Here is an 8579-nt window from a genome sequence, read left to right as displayed (position 1 = left end):
CTTGGCTAACGTGGTGAAACCTCCTCTCTACTAAAAATACAAAAAAATTAGCCATGTGTGGTGGCATGTGCCTGTAGTCCCAGCTACTCCAGAGGCTGAGGCAGGAGAATCGCTTGAACCTGGGAGGCAGAGGTTGCAGTGAGCTGAGATCGCACCACTGCACTGCAGCCTGCGGGACAGGGCAAGACTCCGGTTGAAAAAAATAAAAAAATAATACTGAATGGGGAAAAGTTGAAAGCATTCCCTCTGAGAACTGGAACAAGACAAGGATGCCCACTCTTACCACTCCTCTTTAACATAGTACTGGAAGTCCTAGCCAGAGCAATCAGACAAGAGAAAGACAAAAAGAGCATCCAGATCGGTAAAGAGGAAGTCAAACTGTCACTGTTTGCTGATGATATGTTTGTTTGCCTTGAAACCCCTAATGACTCCTCCAGAAAGCTCCTAGATCTGATAAAAGAATTCAGCAAAGTTTCTGCATATAAGATTAATGTACACAAATAAGTAACTCTTCTACTTATTTGTAGATGAGATTCTACACCAACAGCAACCAAGTGGAGAATCAAATCAAGAACTCAACCCCTTTTATAATAGCTGCAATAAATAAATGAACAGATGAATAAATAAATAAAATGCTTAGGAATATACCTAGCGAATGAGTCAAAAGACCTCTACAAGGAGAACTACAAACACTGTCAAAAGAAATCATATATGACACAAACAAATGGAAACACATCGAATGCTCATGGATAGGTAGAATTAATATTGTGAAAATGACCATACTGCCAAAGCCATCCACAAATTCAATGTAATCCCCATCAGAATACCACCGTCATTCTTATCAGAATTAGAAAAAACAATTCTAAAATCATGTGGAACCAAAAAAGAGCCTGCATAGCCAAAGCAAGACTAAGCAAAAAGGACAAATGTGGAGGCATCACACTAGTTGATTTCAAACTTTACTATAAGGGCATAGTCCCCAAAACAGCATGGTTCTGGTATAAAAATAGGCATGTAGGTCCAGGCGTGGTTGCTCACGCTTGTAATCCCAGCACTTTGGGAGGTTGAGGTGGGTGGATCATGAGGTCAGGAATTCAAGACCAAGATGGTGAAACCCATCTCTACTAAAAATATAAAAAATAGCTGGCCATGGTGGTGGGCACCTGTAATCCCAGCTACTCGGGAGGCTGAGGCAAGGAATTGCTTGAACCCGGGAGGTGGAGATTGCAGTGAGCCAAGATTGTGCCACCACATTCCAGCCTGGGTGACAGAGTAAGACTCTGTCTCAAAAAAAAAAAAAAAAAAAAAAAAAGGCATGTAGACCATTGGAACAGAATAGAGAACCCAGAAATAACCCAAATACTTGAAGCCAACTGATCTTCAACAAAGCAAACAGAAACATAAAGTGGGGAAAGGACACCTTTTTCAACAAACGGTGCTGGGGTAATTGGCTAGTCACATGTAGGAGAATGACATTGGATCCTCATCTTTCACGGTATACAAAAATCAACTCAAGACAGATTAAGGACTTAAACCTAAGACCTGAAACTATAAAAATCCTACAGGATAACATTGGAATAACCCTTCTAGACATTGGCTTAGGCAAGGATTTCATGACCACCAAGAATCCAAAAGCAAATGCAATAAAAAGATAAATAGCTGGGACCTAATTAAACTAAAAGAGCTTTTCAACAGCAAAAGTAACAGCAAAGTTATCAGACAACCCACAGAGTGGGAGAACAGCTTCATAATCTATACATCTGACAAAGGACTAATATTCAGAATCTACAATGAATGAACTCAAATTGTTGCATTGAACTGAGCACAGAAAGTCAACACCAGAAGTATGCCAAATTGCAGGGTTTATTGCCGGCGACCACGGAGGACTCACGTCTCTCCAACCCGTGGCCCCGAAAGAAAAGAGACAAGACCTTTTTATACCCACAAAACCACCTTGGGAGTGGGGGTAAAGAGTGGAGATGGGAATGAAAGCTGTCAATCACTTCCCAGGCTGAGACGAGGGTGAAGGGGCTGCAGACATTCCAAGAACCAGGGGACTTTTGTCATTCCGATTGTCATTTAAGTGGTTTACAGAAGTCAAGATAAACATTAGTTTATACATTATTTGGGCAGGTGTGGGCTCCACAGATTTTTTTTTAGTTGCTTGGCGCCAGGATGGAATTATCTGGGGTGTTTACTCTGGCCATTACCGATGATCAAAGGCCAGCAATTCTGGCAGTTACAGATAAGGGGAAGTATGCAGCTTTACCTTTTTGCAAAGTAAATTAGCAGTTTACAGAAACTCAGGTTAGCGGTCCTTGTGAGGAGAATAGAAACAGTTTTGTCCAATTTATGGCAGTGTACAAATTCTAACTCTAGGCTAGCTATATCACAAAATCAATAAGAAAAAAACAATCTTATCAAAAAGTGGACTAAGGACATGAATAGACAATTCTCGAAAGAAGATATACAAATGGCCAACAAACATGAAAAAATGCTCCACATCACTAATGATCAGGGAAATGCAAATGAAAACCACAGTGCGATACTTCCTTACTCCTGCAATAATGGACATAATAAAAAAATAAAAAAAAAAAAAACCAGTAGATGTTGTTGTTGGATGCAGTGAACAGGGAACACTTCTACACTGCTGGTGGGAATGTAAACTAGTACAGCCACTATGGAAAACAGTGTGGAGATTCCTTAAAGAACTAAAAGTAGAACTACCATTTGATCCAGCAATCCCACTACTGGATATCTAACCAGAGGAAAAGAAGTCCTTATTCGAAAAAGATAACTTGCATATGCATGCTTATAGCAGCACAATTCACAACTGTTAAATTGTGGAACCAATCCAAATGCCCATCAATCAACAAGTGGATAAAGAAACTTCACTAATTAGCAGGGCATGCTGTCAGCTTTGGGATCAGCCCCATGTGAGGTCTTAAGGTCTTCTTAGTTCTGTTCTGACTATACATTTTGCCTTGGCCCGGGGTTGTTTTTTTTTTCTTCCAATTCCCTTGAATGCATGACTGCTTACAAATGTCTGAATTTCCTAAAGAGCCTCACCCCTGCTTCTCTGAGGTTGGGCTTAGACGTTCTATTGTATTCCTCTACCTTTGATCTCTTGCTCCAGGTGTCTGTGAGTTTGTAGACCCCTTGCAGTGTTCATGAGTAGTGCCCACCATTTCCTGTGGCTTTTCCTGAGCCTGAGGATCCAGCCATGCTCCTTTTCCCTGTCTGAGCTCTGAATTAGGTAAAACAAAGACCAGTGCCTCATGCAGCCCCTTGACAGGTTAGAATGTTGCAAGTAAAGTCCACTCTCCTCTCTCTGGGGTTCCAGGGAGGGAATTAGCAGCAGGGCTGCTGCTTCCTCAGGTGTGCCAGGAAGGAAGGATGGGCTACAGTTGAGTAAAAATGGCACAAAATTTCTTACCATCTGATTGTGCCTTTTTCTTGATTGGGTGTTTGCTTGGTTGCCGTAGAACTTTGACTATTTTCAGACTTCGTATAAAGTTATTGTAGCCAGTCTGTAATAGTTTTTTTTTTACAGCTTATAACACAACTTTTATTGGAAAAGTTATACATAAAATAGCATCAACTATTTTCAAGAACAGTATTTAACCCAAAAGCAACAAAAACCAGACTAACAAAATGTGTAACAAGAAACTAATGACCTTTCTAAAATAAAACATTCAATTATCTACATTGTCTTTTTACAAATGAGGAAAACTCCATGGTTTACAGGCACATCATATTGAAAATAAAGCTGCAATAGCAATTTTTTTACAATTAAACTCTCAGGAAACTGAATCATTAAAACAGTAACTATGAGTTTACAAATATAAAACATTTCACATAATTTTAAATTATGGGGTATACACTGAAGTCTGAGTTTCAAGTGATTTTTTTCCCTACAAGTGTCAACATTTAAGCTAGAACTTTCAGTGTCAATTTTGCCCTAAAAAGTTAAGACATACTCTGATAATCATAATAGTCACATGATTTCTGATGCTATCTGGTCAGTTAATATAGACCTTTATTTGGATGTGTTTTTCTTCAGTTAAATTACAGTAAACTGGATATAGGATTTCATTGCAAAGCTATTAAAGTTTCAAACACAGGAGTGTGCAGCACTGGAAAAGGAGATCAGTACTAAAACTTATAAAAAATATCAGAGAAGTCATTAGTTTTTACAGCATTGTCTGCTTAAACGTTAAGTTGACCTGGTATATAATTTCCCATCAGTCTGTCCTTGTAGTAGGCAGGGCACTTTCTGTCTTTATGATCTGAATACTCAAATATATCCAAACATCTTTTTAAAACCTTGATTTATAGCTTCTAGAAAGTTATGTCTTTTGATAGTTGCTCTACTCTAATCAGGCCTATTTCTGCTCATTTTGGAGCCTCAGTAAAATGACAGATTTTGGGGATAGCCAAGTTCATCAGAAAGACTCAAATGGAATGATTTACAAAATAGAACACTTTAAACCAAGTCAGTCCTATCTATTTGTAGCTGAAGGCTATCAGTCACAATACAATTTCACGTACATCTTTGCTCATCAGGGTATTACACTTAAAACAAATCTCAAGAGGATGACTTGTTATTTCAGGTACCATCCATAAGGAGAGTGGTTAACAAGAAGATTGCCAGTGTTACTGATGGAAAGGCTTTTTTTTTCTTGTCAAAGACTCATACCATAGTTTTAAATTAAACTGTCAGGCATTTTCCCAGACAGGTTTTCCTGTTTAATGCAGTAATGAACTAAGATAAAAATGTCTTTCAACTGCCACTCAACACTATTACATGCACCAATATTGCACACATCTGTTCTGAACTGTTAAAATAATCTTCTGAGTCCTTGGGGTGCTGTTTTCTCCATCAGAACACAAACAACCTATCTAATCAGTTTCCCTCAAAGATGTAATTGACAAATTTAACATACTAGGAAAAAAGGAAGAAAGAAAAAGGCAAATATTTTGTATAGACAAAAATCTTGTTTTCTCAAAGGGTTCTCTGTACCCTACACATGGGAGCAATTTATAAGCACTAATGAAATGAACACTAGGTATAATGCTTCTAGCTCCTCATAAAATACGGAACTTTGGTCCAGGTGTTGGGATGATGTCACTGTATGGTTCTTCATGTGTCAGCTCAATAGCTTGCTGCTTTCTAAGAACTAAGAAGCTGTCGAACTTTGCGGCAGCTTGTTTTCTGTTTGTGTTTTGACATAACTCAAGCAAACTGATAGATTCAGCTCCTGTTTTAGCAAGAGCTCACTGAAGACCATGAAGCATCTGCTGAGTCCTTTTCTTCCATCTTCTTTCTTCCTGATCTTGATTACCCCCTGAAGTATCTTCATCCATTTCCTCTTCATCATCTTTTTTTTTTCCTTTTCTTTCTCCTTCTCTTTTTCTGGCAGAAGTTCTAACTCTGGTGTTAGCTGACAGATATTTGGAGGTTCTTCTAGGGGAAGTTCTACAGGCAATATTTCCTCTTCTCTACCTGCTGAGGAGGCATCATAGGCTCTGGGTCAATTTGTCCAGCTTTTTGCTTAACTCCCTGAGGTGGTGATGGAGGCATAGTTGACATGTCCAGGTTTGTTCTGCTGGCTTCCATTACTGACTCCTGGAGGCGGCTTGGCTCTTCCAAAATGGGGTCATCGATAACATCATGCAGCTGGTGTAACTGTTACCGGTCCTCTCTAGGAACCTCTGGATTTTCAAGTTTTTTGAGGAACTCATCCAAATTATCTGCCTCTTCTTTCCTCCTTTTTCTAAGGTCTTCTGGTACAAGTGGTGTGAGACAGCATGTAAAGAACTTTAGTAGTATGTTATTCCACAAAGGCTGAGCAGGTAAAGAAAACAGTTTTTTTACTCCTCCTGTCTCTTTCCACATCACCTATTTCTTGGTAGGTGGTGCCAGACCCAAAGTAGTAACAATATCAGAAGAATCACTAAGTTGGGCTCTGATTGTCTTGCTATTCGAGTCTTTGATACTGTCAACAATTAGCTTCCTCTTCATCTTGGCTTTTGTTTCTTCAACAGTTATAGCAATAGGTTCCAATGCAAATGCTTCTTCCTCATTGTAACAGGTGTTGTTTGATCATAGTTGGCTGGTTCAACAGGATCCTGAATCAGGACTCTCAGGCCCACCCGTTAATACATTATCATCCTCATCCATATCATCATGTGCAGGCTGCTCTGGCAACATCACCCCTGCCTCAGAGAGGGCAGGGGATCATCAAAGATACCACCATCATTATTACTAAGTTTGTCATCTAATATTCCACCATCATTTCCTTCTCCAAAATTGTTGTCTTTATATTGGTCTTTATATTCTAAATGGTTAATTTTCTCATTCAGATTGCTGGTGCTCTGTTCAGATGCTAATCTGAGGTTAGAAGCAGCAGTGCTTGCTAACGTTCACAAAAGCACTGCCTTCTTTCATTGTCTCACGATCATCCATTCCAAAATCACCAAAATAATTTTCTTGTAACATACTGATATTCCCAACTTCTTCTCTCATGGTTATCTCTTCCACTCTACTCTGATCCAAGCTGAACTCCTGGGCCTCATCAATGTCATCTAAGTCAGGCAACGGCTGATCAAAGTCATGAAATTCTTCAAGTAAAGTAATGGTGTTATAAGCTGCTCCCCGATTTTTCTCAGGTCAACAACACCTGGCCAAAAAGCCATCTTTATCTTAATGAATGCTTCATTACAGTCTGAAAGAAGGTATTTGGCCTTCCTGTTCAAACTAGTCCCAGAAAAAGATGTACTCATGTCTGTAATGCCATCTTCATCTTTGGTGAGATGATATTCTCCACACTGCTCTCTAAATTACACTGAAACACATGAGCTTTGGTTAGCTTCTTATCCCAATGGGCCACTAGCCAAATTTTGGCCAGAGGCCCTCTTACTGAGGGCAAAATGTGCATAGAACATTGTTCTGGTTGGCTATAAAAATAGAAGGAAACTTTGCTCTCCACTGGGTGTGGAACAGTCTAGGTCCAGTCTGTATTTTTTTTTAATGTTTTATCAATTGAGAAAAATGATGAGATAAGTCCCAATAATTTTAGGAGGTTTATTTGTCAAAGTTAGAGACATGCCTGGGAGACAGGTCTGTGCCTTTCTGTGAAGATGATTTTGAGGACTCCAAATTTAAAGGGGAAAGGGTGGGATGTTGAGAAGTATACAATAATGTATGAGGGGAATAGGGGAAAATAGTCATTCATGCCTTTGTTTGGTTTAGTGAATCTGCATTTTTTATATAGGATGACATAACTAGCCGCTTTGTAGATGCTGCCATTGCCAGGAGCCCTATATTATCAGCCATGGTCAACCCCACCGTGTTTTTCAACATCACCATCAACAGCGAGCCCTTGGGCTGCATCTCCTCCAAGCTATTTGGAGACAAGCTTCCAAAGACAGCAGAAAACTTTTGTGCTCTGTGCACTGGAGAGAAAGGATTTGGTTGTAAGTGTTCCTGCTTTCACAGAATTATTCCAGGGTTTATGTGTCAGGGTGGTGACTTCACACACTGTAATGGCATGGGGGCAAGTCCATCTGCAGGGGGAAATTTGATGACAAGAACTTCATTGTAAAGCATACAGGTCCTGGCATCTTGTCCATGGCAATTGCTGGACCCAACACAAACGGTTCCCAGTTTTTCATCTGCACTGCCAAGACTGAGTGGTTGGATGACAAGCATGTGGTCTTTGGCAGGGTGAAAGAAGGCATGAGTATTGTGGAGGCCATGGAGCGCTTTGGGTCCAGGAATGGCAAGACTAGCACGAAGATCACCATTGCCGACTGCGGACAACTTATTAAAGTTTGACTTGTGTTTTATTTTAACAGACCATTCCTTCTGTAGGTCAGGAGAGCACCCTCCATCCCATTTGCTTGCAGTGTCCTAGAATCTTTGTACTCTCACTGCAGTTCCTTTGGGGTTCCATGTTTTCCTTGTTCCCTTCCATGCCTAGCTGGATTGCAGAGTTCAGTTTATGATATGAAATAAAACTAAATAACAAACAACAACATAAAGGTGACATAAACAGAAGGAGCAGAGGAAAAATGTAGGGAATCTGCATTTTACGTAAGATAACATAGACACAGTGGGGCATGGGTACAGTCAGATATGCATTTATGTCTGGTGGGTTAGGGGGTGGGGGAGTAACTGCACCTGTAAAGATAAGCTATCTATTTGCATTGCCATGGTGAAACTTTAACAACTCACTAGGAATTTCTCTGTGGGTAAAATATGGGGGAGGTGTGTAGCTTTTCATCTTGTAGCCCTTGTTGAGAAACCAAAAAGGAAGGCAGGTTTGCATGACCCAGTTCCCAGTTTGACTTTTCCCTTTGGCTACATGAGTTTGGAGGTCCCAAAATTTAATTTCCTTTCACATTTCCCCTCTTTAAAATATTTTGGAGAAAGCATTTTAAAAGGAATATGGGTTCCTGGCTTCAGGTTGCTTTTTTCTCCCTTTTTTGAGCTGGTTTCTTGTTGCTGGGATAGTTTATTTCTAGAAGTTTAGGTCCCACGTTGCCAGGAAGGCTCAGTCCTAGGAAGTCATGTC

At 40.0% G+C, this 8579-nt stretch overlaps 2 pseudogenes; one reads left to right on the top strand and one right to left on the bottom strand.

Moving 5' to 3' along the window:
- Window positions 1-5088: 5088 nt before the first annotated feature.
- Window positions 5089-6948, bottom strand: LOC100402340 (double-strand-break repair protein rad21 homolog pseudogene; annotated as a pseudogene).
- Window positions 6949-7282: 334 nt separating this feature from the next.
- Window positions 7283-7846, top strand: LOC128930620 (peptidyl-prolyl cis-trans isomerase A pseudogene; annotated as a pseudogene).
- The last annotated feature ends 733 nt before the right edge of the window (window positions 7847-8579 follow it).

The sequence above is a fragment of the Callithrix jacchus genome, chromosome X, assembly GCF_049354715.1.
Source record: "Callithrix jacchus isolate 240 chromosome X, calJac240_pri, whole genome shotgun sequence".
Lineage (NCBI taxonomy): Eukaryota > Metazoa > Chordata > Mammalia > Primates > Cebidae > Callithrix > Callithrix jacchus.
The sequence above is the reverse complement of the archived record's forward strand: the minus strand, read 5'-3'. Positions and strand labels throughout refer to the sequence as shown.